Source organism: Elaeis guineensis, chromosome 1, assembly GCF_000442705.2.
Source record: "Elaeis guineensis isolate ETL-2024a chromosome 1, EG11, whole genome shotgun sequence".
Taxonomy (NCBI): domain Eukaryota; kingdom Viridiplantae; phylum Streptophyta; class Magnoliopsida; order Arecales; family Arecaceae; genus Elaeis; species Elaeis guineensis.
In genome coordinates, this window is record NC_025993.2 from 104,433,730 (window position 1) to 104,447,649 (window position 13,920).

The following is a 13,920-nucleotide window of genomic DNA, read 5'->3' on the forward strand; positions in this document are numbered from 1 at the left end:
TCCTCCTTGTCTATACCTATAAATAAAGCCTAATGTCTCTATTCATAGGAGATCTCTCCACTCCATAATTCTTGTAGGAGGTCTGTGTAACAAACAGACATATCCATCTTTAAAACTTTTTAGCCACCTTGTTTTCACTTTTTTCCACCCTTCCAACACATGAGAAAGAGAGTCAGCCAGGGAGAGGTTGGTCCCAAGCCAAGAGAAGGAGAGAAGTCTGGTTCTGTAAGAAATTTTATTTTATTTTCTGTTCAAACTCCAAGCCTTATTAATGGCTTAGGAGTTGAAAATTGTTGTATCAAAATTTTTATACAGTAATAAATTAGTTGTTCTCTTTCTATTTAATTTTTATAATTTTAATTTCTGTAATAGAGTAGTTTAAATTTTTGCATCTTTTAATTCTGTAATTTTTAATTTTTGCAAGTTCAATTCCAGCAAATAGAATTAATTTTTATTTTATTTTGACTTCAAATCAACTATGTCTAGCTAAATAATCCCTCTGAGATTTACGATGAAGCTAGATCATGAATAGAAGTCTACTCCATTGAATCTCTCTTTTCAAGCTTTTAATTTTTAGAGTCCTTCTCCCTTCATCTTTCTCGCTAAGAGACTTGATGGGCCATCGTTAGGTCAGAATCTCTTCATAGTCCATACTTGATTCAGTGCAAGAGTGGATGATTGGTAGAAGGCTCATAATTTTCTAAACCATTTCTTCTCTTTTTTTATGAAAACCTTGATGGGTTATAGTTGAGTCAGAATCCCTTCATAGCCTATACTTGAATAATACAAGAGAAGAGAAGAAAGAAAGAGTCTCTTAATTAGGGTAAAAATAAAATGCTTGATGGATCATAATTGAGTTAAATCTCTTCATGATCCTTACTTGTTCATATTTTACACCTTAATCAAGGGACATTATAAGAGAAATCATACGAAGGCTTTCTAATTCATTGGTCTAGTGGATTCAAAAGTCCTAAATCTTTGAGATAATTTATATTTATAATTGATTAATTTACTGTTTTGATCGTTCGTAATTCAACAATCAATCTCTTTTCTTTTGCTTTAAAGCTCGCCTGAGCAAGCATTTAAATACAGTTTAAAATTTAATTTCTCGTGAGATCGATCCGTACTCATCAGACATACTATATTGCACACCGTACGTTTGCGGTAAATTTAAGATACATCAAATTTTTGGTGGAGATTTGGCATGTTTAAATTATATTTCAGATTCTTGTTCTTCGTGCTTTTAGCTTTAGTATTGTAATTCTTTTCTGTCTTCTTTTAGTTATTTTTAATCAAATCAAAAATCTGCCTTAACATAAGGTTATCCTGGCGTCACAGGAAGTTACGTTGTATGATTGTTCTAGGATAGATTTTGATTTACCTTAAAAAAATTATTATCTTTAATTCTTAGATTTTTCTTTTAATTGCTGCTTTATTTGCTTAGTTAATTTTTTACTTTTAATATAGATTAGATTTCTCTCATCATATTTAGATTGCATAAGTTTCATCTTCTTATTAGCTGATTTAATTTCTTTTTAGTTAAATCTTTTTATTTTTTTCATAACTCACTAATCCAAAACTCAATATTTACTTTAGTTTTTGTAATTAGATTAACATAAAAAAAAAACTAATCGCATAAGATTTAATTAATATAAAAAAATAACTAAACTTTAAAAATCTTTCACTTTATTTGGTCACCTTACTTTCTTTGCATTGTATTTTCATAATATATCTTAAGGGCATCACCCTTAATCAGATAACGTGGAGATTTGATCACCCTTTCTTAGTCCATAAATCATTTTCTTACATCTATATAATCTAATCCTTAAATAAAATTGATTAGACGCCAGTCTTATGGACATCCAAGCTCATTAGGACAAGAAAATCTAAGAGTTGGACCGAGTTCAAGTAGGTTAGCCTGTCAGTGTCTACAAAAGTGATTCAGGAACTACGTTCCGAAGAAAGATGTTATCTAATTATTTCGTTGCAAAAGCACAGAGAATCTTCCACCAATCTTACATTTATCTGGCTGATTCGATTAGCTGATTTCGAACTTGGAGTGCTCGAAGGCGATCTTGGCAGTTAGGAGCTGTCTAGAATTAGAAAAATCTTAGTCAAGACTCCTCTTCTTTTTTTTTCTTCTTTTGATTGAAAACTTGATTGAAAAGAAATCAAAATAAAAAAATAAAAAAAAATACTTTCTTCATTTTTTTTGTGAAAAAGTATGTCGGGTCGATTAGTAAGAATTAATTGGATTCCTGTTTCAAACCCAACAACTTCTACAATGGGAGAACCTAATCAACCCCAAATCTTTAAGGATTTATATTATCCAGTCAGTTCTATCCAATCTTTTTGCATCAGGTTGCCCCAATCCACTGCAAATAACTTTGAAATTAAACCTCAAATTATCAACATGCTTCCAAAATTTACGAAAATAGAGGATGCATACATATTCATTAGAGAGTTTGAAGAGATTTGTGCAACCATGAGGCTACAACAACTATCAGAGGATGAGGTTAAGCTAAGACTGATCAATTTTGCCCTTAAGGACAATGCTAAAAAGTGGTTCTATAGCTTTTCAAACCAATCTGTCATAACCTGAGAGGGTTTTGTAAGAGTGTTCCTAAAGAAGTTCTTTCTCCATCACAAAACAGCTAAGATTAGGAATGAGATAAACCAATTTTACCAACTAGCTGAAAAATCATTCTAAAAATACTTCGATCGCTTTAAGAACCTCTTGACCCAATGCCCACACCATAGAATAAAAATATGGAGGCTATGCCAGATAATTTATAAAGGGCTAGATTCGAATTCTAGAACCATGCTAGAGTCCATGTGCTAGGGTCAATTCATGTACAAAGAATCCACTGAAGCCTGACAATTTCTAGAAGATCTAACTGAGAAAAATTTATAATGGAAAATAATTAGGAAACCTGAGAAACCAACACCTTCAAGAGGAGGAATGCACCAAATTCAAACTTTCCTAGCTACAGAGGCTAAAATTGCAATGTTAATACGTAGGTTAGAGGCCTTAGAACTACAGAAACCCATCAGTGTGAACCAAATTTCTGCACCCATGTGCAACGCATGTAGTGCAACCGATCATATCCTTGAAGAATGCCCCTTCCTGATGAACCCAATAGAAAATAGATGTGCATAGGTAAATGCCACATACCAGAGATCAGTAAACAATCCCTATGCACCCACATATAACCCAGGTTGGAGGAATCATCTAAACTTTTCATGGTCACAAAACTCAAATATAGGTGGTCCTAGTTTCAACCAGCAAAATCCAAGGCCTAACCCCATGATAAACAACCCACCAGGCTTCAATAATAATGAGAAGAAACTTAGTTCTCTAGAGAAAAGCTTAGAAGTCCTGGCCAAATCTAGTGCTGATACCATGCCACACTGAGTAATTTCATGCAAACCATGGATCAACTCATAAACACTAACACCCAAGTCATTGTCTGTTTGAAAATGCAAGTGGATTAGCTAGTCTCTGCTATGAGCGAACAAGAATGAGATAAGCTATCAAGCCAAACTGAACATAATCCGAGAAACCAAAATGGTCCACGACCTCAACAAGAAAACCAAGTCAATCATGTGAATGCTATTCACACCTTAAGATCTGAAAAATAAGTGGACAATAAAATAGGTACATCCGATGATAGAAGAAACTCATTTGTTGAGTCATCTTATGAGCAACCTACCTTACAAACTCAAGCTCCTAATCCTGATAGTACACCAAGCTCAAAATCCATAATTCCTAGATCTCTTTTTTCAAATTGACTAAGATCCAATAAAAAATTAGAACATGTGGATAAAATTTTAGAGGTATTTAAGCAAGTCCAAGTAAATATTTCTCTTCTAGACATGATTAAACAAGTTTCAACTTATGCTAAATTTTTAAAAGACCTTTGTACTAAGAAAGAACCACCAATGTATCCAAGAGAGTATTTTTAGCAGTAAGTGTGAGTTCATACTTATCTAGTCATGTGCCAATAAAATATAAGAATCCAGGATCTTCGATAATTTTATGTGATATTGGAGAGACCCATATTTAAAAGGTCTTGTTAGATTTAGGAGCTAGTATAAATATTCTTTCATTTTCAGTTTATAAGCAACTAAGATTAGGAGAACTTCTACCAACAAAAATCATATTACAATTAGCAGATAGATCTCTTAGGATCCCTAAAGGAATGGTAGAAGATGTTTTAATCAAGATTGATAATTTTATCTTTCCTGTAGACTTTATCATTTTAGAGACCAAACCAGTTGCGAATCCTAAGGGTCATATCTCAGTTATTTTAGGAGATCATTCTTAGCTACTGCAAATACTAAAATTAATTGTCGGAATGGACTTATGAAGCTATCTTTCGAAAACATGACCATTGAGCTCAATATATTCAATCTAAAATAAGAATCTACCTAGTATGCTGATGTAAATGTAATTCAAAAAAAAATTTATAAACCCATTGATATTAGCGATGAGGAAGTCGATTTCGAGTCTAGTTTCTTGTCAATCAATAAATTTGAGAAAATTTAAAAAAAAATATTATAGATAATAGGAATAGTCAGAGACAAGAGGCTCCCATTGAATCAATCATAAAAATGATTAATCCATCATCCAAACCTTCAACAGAGGAGGCACCCAAATTAGAATTAAAACCCCTCTCCAAGCACCTTAAGTATGCATATTTAGGTCCAGAGAAAATTTTGCCTTTTATTATCGCATTTGACCTAAATTCTAGACAAGAGGAGAAGTTGTTAGCAATTCTGAGAGAGAATCATGAAGCGATAGGCTGGACCATGACTGATATTAAGGGAATAAGTCCATCCATAGTTCAAGACAAGATATACCTAGAGGAAGAGGCCAAACCAACTAGAGATGCTCAGAGAAGACTTAACCCAGCCATGAAGGATGTAGTTAAAAAAAAAATTCTAAAGTTACTTGATAATAGAATCATTTATCCTATCTCTGATAGCTCATGGGTAAGCCTTGTACAAGTGGTACCTAAAAAGTCTGGGGTAACAGTGGTCCAGAATGAAGCAAACGAACTTATTCTAACTAGGACACAAACGAGATGGAGGGTCTGTATAGACTATGGAAAACTAAATACTGCAACAAGAAAAGATCACTTTTCATTATCGTTTATTGATCAAATGGTAGAAAAATTAGCCGGACAAGAGTTCTACTATTTTCTCGATGGATATTCTAACTATAATCAGATCTCTATAGTCCCTGAAGATCAGAAAAAGACTACATTCACTTATCCATTTGGAACCTTTGCTTATAGGTGTATGCTCTTTGAATTATGTAATATGCCGGCAATCTTTCAGAGATGCATGATCAGTATTTTTTTAGATATGGTTGAACGATTTTTGAAAATTTTCATGGATGACTTTTCTATCTTTGGCCCGACCTTCTCCGAATGCTTAGATCATCTGAGATTAGTTCTAGAAAGATGTAAGAGAAGCACTTAGTTTTTAACGAGGAGAAGCACTTAGTGCCAATTCATGGTTAGAGAAGGGATAGTTCTTGGCCATGTAGTTTCAAAAAAAAGAATTGAAGTGAACAAAATCAAAGTAGATCTTATTGCAAGTCTTTCACCATCCAAATCTGTCAAAAAAATCCATTCATTTCTAGGACATGCTGGATTTTATAGAAAATTCATTGTCAATTTTAGTAAAATGGCTCACCTATTAACAAATCTCTTAGCAAAAGAAATCAAATTTGAGTTCACTTTTGAATGTCTAGAGTCTTTTGAATTTCTTAAAAAAGCACTCATTTCAGCTCCCATCATTCATCCTCCTGTCTGGTCTGAATCTTTTGAACTTATGTGTGATGCGTTCGATCATGCTGTGGACACAGTTTTAGATTAAAAAATTAATAAGTTGTCTAGAGTTGTTTACTATGTAAGCAAAATCTTAAATGATGCGCAGCTTAATTACACTATCACTGAAAAGGAGTTTCTGACCGTTGTTTTTGCCCTAAAAAAATTTAGGTCCTATTTGGTTGGGTCACACACCATTGTCTATACTGATCACTCAGTCATTAGATATCTTTTAGCAAAGAAAGATGTCAAGGTGCGCTTGATAAGATGGATATTACTCCTTCATGAATTTGACTTAGAAATTAGGGATAAAAAAAGAGCAGAGAATACAGTAGCGGATTACTTGTCTCGAATCATAGTCGCACCATCTGGTGAACCACCTATTAATAAATTTATTTCTGATAAGCAGCTCATGTCTGTGTCCACTGAACCATGGTATGCCGATATTGTCAACTATTTAGTCATTGATAAAGTTTCTTCTCACTGGACCACTCAAGACAGACACAAATTCTTTACCCAAGTGAAGTATTTCATTTGGGATGATCTATATCTCTTTAAGCAGTGTCCTGATCAAATCATTAGAAGGTGTGTCTCGGACAATGAAGTTAAAAGTATTTTATCTTTCTATCATGATCAAGCATGTGGTCGTCACTTTGCGTCCAAAAAAACAACAGTCAAAGTCCTCCAATGTGGATTTTACTGGCCCAATTTATTTAAGGATGCATACGAGTACTGTAGAAGCTATGCTCGATGCCAACAAATGAGATGAATCACCAAGAGAAATATGATGCTTCTCAACCCAACCGTGGTGGTTGAAATTTTTGATGTATGAGGGATCGATTTCATGGGTTCATTTTCAAACTCATTTAGAAATGAATACATTTTAGTAGCTATCGACTATGTCTCAAAGTAGGTAGAAGCTATTCTCTGTAGATCTACTGATAGCAAAATGGTCATAATTTTTTTTTAAAAAAATATTCTCTCCCGTTTCGGTACTCCTAGAGCAATCATTAGTGATCAGGAAACACACTTTTACAACCGATCCTTCGTCACATTAATAAAAAATATAATGTCACCCACAAGTTGGCCACACCTTATCACCCTCAGACTAGTGGACAAGTAGAAGTGTCCAACAGACAGATCAAACAAATCCTGGAGAAAACTGTTAATGCCAATAGAAAGGATTGGTCTTTGAAACTAGTTGATGCACTATGGGCATATCGAACCGCCTTCAAGACTAACCTAGGAATGTCTTTCTATAGGATTGTGTTTGAAAAACTTTGTCACTTGCCTGTTGAGCTAAAGCACAAAGCCATGTGGGCGATTAAAAGTTTAAATATGGACTTCGACGTCGCCAAAAATCACAGGAAGCTTCAAATTAATGAATTAGAAGAACTAAAAAATGAGACTTACGAGAATTTTAGGATGTACAAAGAATGAACCAAAGTACTCAATGATCAAGCAATTATGAGAAAATCTTTTACTCCTGGACAAAAAGTTCTTTTGTACAATTCTAGATTACACCTATTTTTTGAAAAGTTTAGGTCTAGATGGACAGGACCATTCTTAGTTAAAGAAGTCTTCCCATATGGAGTTATAAAAATTAAAAATCTAAGTAATGGTGCTGTGTTTAAAATCAATGGTCAAAGATTAAAATCATTCTTGAAACTGCCCAAAGAATTTATTGACGAAGCCATGGTTCTCTATGAACCAACTTATTTCGATTAATTTGTTTATTTTGTTTGGCTGAAGATGTTAAACTTAGCACTTCTAGGAGGTAACCTAATTTTTTTAAACTAATATCTTTTCTATTAAATAAACAGATATATCCATCTTCAGACTTCGAACTTTCAAGCCAACATCGCACCAAACCACCTTCAACAAAGAACACATATTCACCAGGTGACATCTTTCTTTTTCTTGTATTGCATTATATTTTCTCCTTCATTAAAAATAATGATATTTAAGTTGGGGATAATAAATAAATAAAAAAAATGAATAAATCATGTCTTGAGCAAAATAGATTAGAAAAAGAATAATGAAAGATAGAAAGTATTTGCTAATGACTGTAGCAAGTTAAGGAGTAGATTAGTTAGACATACTTTTAGCAACTTACTTAGATCATCTAAAGGCTATTAGCACTTCTAATTGCACATGCATACTGACAAGGCAAAATAAGTGCTGATTGAGAGGCCATCTGAGGATTCGATTATCACTTAAAATTGATGATTGACATATACTCCAATCAAAGATTTTAATTTAAGAAAAGAGCTCTGTCTAAAATAAAAGTATAAAACACAGAGTATATGTGGATTGCCCTAAGCTTAGTAACCAAATTTCTATACCTAATCAAGTGTTGAAGTTCGCATCAAACGGTGAAGGAAAGGTCAGGATGCTCAGTACTATTTTTAAAAAAAAAAGAGAGAAAAAGAAGATAGTGTGAAAGCTACCTTAAGTTCATAAATTTTATTTGAAGGTATATAAAAAATTAATAAAAAATAAGATGATAAGAGAAGATACATTTGTCCTTTACAAGCCAGCACTCAAATGCTTAGTGAGTTATCACGAACACAAGTGCTGTAGATCTTTTGATGAATTCTAAGTATCTAATTATGCTAACTACGAAATTTACTTCTAAAATTCAATATTTAGTTAGTGATACTTGCTAAACTCTTTGACTTTCAATCCTAGATCTATTTTTGTAAAAAAAAATTTAATAAAATATTATCAAAAAAAAATTATATATTACATTGCTAAAAGACCAACAATAAATAAATTGAGGGTGTGATAGGTGTATAAATTTATCCATAGATATATAAATTTATAGATTAAATTATCTTTATTTTTTTAAAAATTGATACTTCTTTGTATATTTTACAGAAAAGAGCTGCATCAATATGAAGAGCCCGATCTGCAGGCTTAGAGAGATCAAACGAGATCAGAAACAGAGTCAAAATTGAATTAAATTCAAAGTCGGAAGATGATCCGATTCAATTTGCAAGTTAGTGGTCCATCATAGATCGCTTGGTCCACAAGGAAGAAAATGACGACATATGGATTAAGATTAAAATATTGATTGGTTGCTAGATGACATGGGAATCAAAAGCATTGAAACATTATTTGGCTTAAAAGGGAGCTGACATGTTTTTTTTATACGAGACCTGGGTGCATGAACGTAGAACATAAAGGAAATAAAGGAGGTCGGGTGCTGTTTGGCCACGTGAATGAAAATAGAAACTGCAAAGATCCTTTCATGTGGCGTATATGGGTTTGATCTTGCTTTGGTCACTAACGACAACAGAGAGAGAAATATTTTTTTCATCCCGATCTTTTCTATTTAACTAACTATCTATCCATCTATCCATACTTTCCAAATTAAATTCTAACCATTCATCTATCCTCTCTTTTTAGTCCCATATCAAAAAAATATAAAATCCTCCTCCCTACCTACACCTATAAATAAAGCCTAATACCTCCATCCATAGGAGATCTCTCCACTCCATAATTTTTGTAGGAGGTCTATGCGACAAACAGATATACCATTCTTTAAAATTTTTTAGCTACCTTATTCTCACTTTCTTCCACCCTTCTAACATACGAGAAGGAGAGTCAGCTAGAAAGAGGTTGGTCCCAAGCCAAGAGAAGAGAAGTTTGATTTTGTAAGAAATTTTATTTTATTTTCTGTTCAAACTCCAAGCCTTGTTAATGACTTAGGAGTTTAAAATTTTTATATCAAAATTTTTATTCAGCAATAAATTAGTTGTTCTCTTTCTATTTAATTTCTATAATTTTAATTTCTGTAATAGAGTAGTTTAAATTTTTGCATCTTTTAATTCTGTAATTTTTAATTTTCGCAAGTTCAATTCCAGCAAGTAGAATTAATTTTTATTTTATTTTTTTTGACTTCAAATTAACTATGTCTAGCTAAGCAATCCCTCTGAGATTTGCGATGAAGCTAGATCATGAATAGAAGTCTGCTCCATTGAATCTCTCTTTTCGAGCTTTTATTTTTTAAAGTCCTTCTTCTTTCATCTTTCTCGCTAAGAGACTTGATGGGCCATCATTAGGTCAGAATCTCTTCATAGTCCATACTTGATTCAGTGCAAGAGTGGATGATTTGTAGAAGGCTCATAATTTTTTAAACCATTTCTTTTCTTTTTTTATGAAAATCTTGATGGATTATAGTTGAGTCAGAATTCTTTCATAGCCTATACTTGAACAACACAAGAGAAGAGAAGAAAGAAAGAGTCTCTTAATTAGGATAAAAATAAAATGCTTGATGGATCATAATTCAGTTAAATCTCTTCATGGTCCTTGTTCATGTTTTACACCTTAATCAAGGGACATTATAAGAGAAATCATACGAAGGCTTTCTAATTCATTGGTCTAGTGGATTCAAAAGTTCTAGATCTTTGAGATAATTTATATTTATAATTGATTAGTTTATTATTTTGATCGTTCGTAATTCAACAATTAATCTCTCTTCTTTTTCTTTAAAGCTCGCCTGAGCAAGATTTAAATACAGTTTAAAATTCAATTCCTCGTGAGATCAATCCATACTCATCAGATGTACTATATTGCACATCGTGTACTTGTGATAAATTTAAGACACATCAGCTTTCTTTCCACTCTTACTGAATAAGTGGAGGCTTCGTTTGCACTCCTACCGAATAGATGGAGACTTCTTTTCTACTTCCATCGAATAGGTGAAGACTTCATTTGCACTCCCAACGAATAGATGAGGACTTTCTTTGCACTCCCATCGAATAGATGGAGGCTTTGCTTTGCACTCCCATCGAATAGGTAAAGACTTCGTTATAAGAGGAAGATCGGATTGGGGCCGGAGATCAATCTGGCGAATGTGATGATTCAAAAAGGGAAGGAGAAAACACTTTTATTGACTAGATACATCATTTATAATACATGCGAAGGTTTTTTGAGTTCCAAGGGTGGGGCAAGAGTGTTCCATCTAGTTGTTTTAGATGGTAGATTCCAGGTCTGACGATCTCCTCCACTTGGTAAGGATCTTCCCATCTAGGAGCCAACTTTTCATGTTTTGTAGGCTGAGAGATCTCGATCCGGTGCAGGACTAGGTTGCCGACTATGAATTCTTTATTCTTGATATAGAAGCTATAATATCAGGCCATCTTTTGTTGGTAAGCTACCATCCGAACTTATACTTTTTTGTGAACTTCTTCCAGTAAATCTAGATTTGTCTGAAGATTTTATATATTGGCTTCATCGCTATAATTCTCGATCCGAAATGATAGAAGTCTAATCTCTACTGGTATGATGGCCTCTGTTCCAAAGGAAAGGTTGAAGGAAGTCTTACCTGTTGGAGTCCTCTGGATGGTTCTGTAGGGCCAGAGTACATTATAGAGTTCATCAACCTAGGCTCCCTTGGCTCAATTGATCCTAGCCTTTAGTCCCCATGAAATAGTCTGATTCGTGATTTTGGCCTCACCATTTGCTTGGGGATGCCCTACTGATGTAAAATATTGAGAAATACCCCATTTTTGACAGAATTCAGCAAACTTTGATCCAAAAAATTGTTGCCCATTTTTTGTAATCAATACTCATGGGAGACCAAACCTACAAATGATAGACTTTTAAACAAAGTCTATTACCTTTACCTCAGTAATCCTGGCCAGAGGCTCAGCCTCCATCCATTTAGTGAAATAATCAATTGCCATGAGTAGAAACTTTCTTTGTCCCAAAGTCGGAGGAAAAGGACCCAGGATGTCCATTCTTCATTGCACGAAGGGCCAAGGAGTTGTAATTGGGGTCAATGGGATGGTTGGCTGGTGTTGAACATTGACAATCTTTTGACATCGATCACAATGCTTGATGAAGTCAACGACGTTGTCCTGCATTTTGAGCTAATAATACCCCTATCATAGTAATCTATAAGCCAGTGATTTTTCGGCCATATGGCTCCTATATATCCCCTTATGCACCTTCTGAAAAGCATAATTTGCCTCAGAGGAGCGGAGGCAACGGAGGAGTGGTAAAGAAAGAGATCATCGATAAAGTTTGCCTTTATGGAGGATATAATGAGAAATCTGATGTCTAATTTTCTTGGTTTCATTTGAGTTTGTTGGTAAAATTTCATCTTTCAGGAAGCGGATGAAAGAATCGATCCAGCTAGGTTCTTCTTCTATTTATAGAATATAGGTTGGGTCTTCGAGGCTTGATCTTTCAAATACTTCGAAGAACGTCTGTTTAGAGAGATCGCTCAGTGCAAAGGTGGCTAATTTGGAGAGCAAATCGGTCCTTGAATTCTCCATCTGAGATACTTGTTGAACTTCTAAATTAGAGAATATGGAGGTGAGACTCTTTACCTTCGAGAGATACTTTTTTATATTTTTCTCTTGCACTTTATATTCCCCTTTTTGACTTGCCCGACCATCAATTATGAGTCGGTGTAAATCCTCAACTTTTTGATTCTCAGCTCTCATGTAATTCTTAATCCAGTCAAGAGGGCTTCGTATTCAGTTTTATTATTTATTGTGAAAAAATTGAACCGTAAGACATATTCTGCGACAAACCCATTCGATCCTGAAACCAGCAGGCCCGCACCAAATCCAGTAGAACTAGCCATTCCATCTATATTCATGATCCAAAAATCTGATTTATGGGGCAAGTTCAAATCAGGTGTTTCGGTTTCTCCAGTCGCTTCCAGCTCCATTGGGTCTTCAGGAATAGTACATTCTATAATGAAATCAGCCAAGGCCTATGCTTTAATAGAAGATCAAGGTCTGAATTCCACCTTGAATTCTATGAGTTTGATCATCCATTTCACCAATCATCCTGAAGTGTCTGGCCGATGTAAGGTTGCCTTTAAAGGTTGATTAGTCATGACCACAACTGGATGTGCCTGAAAATAGGACCGAAGTCTCCGAGCAAAAATAATAATGGCGAAGATGAGTTTCTCCATTTTAATATACCGAATCTCCGCATCATGGAGGATTCGGCTAACATAATAGATGGGCTTTTAAATTTTTTCTTGTTCCCAAACCAAAACAGAGCTCACAGTGACGAGCGACACTACTAGATATAAATAGAGTTCTTCATCCGTCTTTAGTTTACTGAGGAGTGGTGGAGAAGCCAAGTAGCTCTTCAACTCTTTAAAGGCATGATCGCATTGCAGAGTCCACAAAAAGTCCTTAGACTGTCTCAAAGTCTTGAAGAATAGGAGGTATCATTCAGCTGATTTGGATACGAATCGGTTGAGTGCTGCTACCCATCTCGTGAGACTTTGGACCTCTTTTATGATTTTCGAAGGGCTCATATCCTGGATGGCTTTGATCTTCTTCCGATTGGCCTCCACACCCCAACTTGAGATCAGGAATCCTAAAATTTTTTTTGAGATTACATCGAAGGTGCACTTTATCAGATTCAACTTCATCTGATATTTTCGAAGTGTGGCAAAGGTCTCTTTGAGGTCATCCATATGGCAACACGAAGTCTTGCTTTTGACAAGTATATCATCTATATAGTCTTTCATATTTCGATCAATTTGATGTTTGAACATGTTGTTTACCAGGCACTGGTAAGTAGCGCCTACATTCTTTAGACTGAAGGGCATAATCCTGTAGCAAAAGAGACCTCGATTAGTAATAAAGACGGCTTTCTCCTCATCTTCAGATACCATCTGGATTTGATTGTATCCTGAGAAAGCATCCATGAAGGTGAGGAGTTCATGCCCTGAAGTAGCATCTACCAACTGGTCAATTGAGGGCAGAGGGTAGCTATCCTTCAAACATGCTTTATTTAGATTTGTAAAATTTGTATAGATCTGTCATTTATCGTTCGCCTTCTTTACTAAGACAACATTAGCAATCCAGTTAGGATAAGTTACTTTCCGAATGAAATTGACTTTAAGCAGCTTTTCCACCTCTTCAGCCATTGCTTTTTGTCATTTGGAGGCAAAATTCCTTCTCTTTTGCTTGACTGGCCAATAGGTGGGTTGGACACTTAGTCGATACATCGTTACCGTGGGGCCGATCTCGTGCACGTCTACAGGAGTCCAGACAAATACATCTACATTTTTCTACAAAAAAGAAATAAGTTGTTGTCTTAC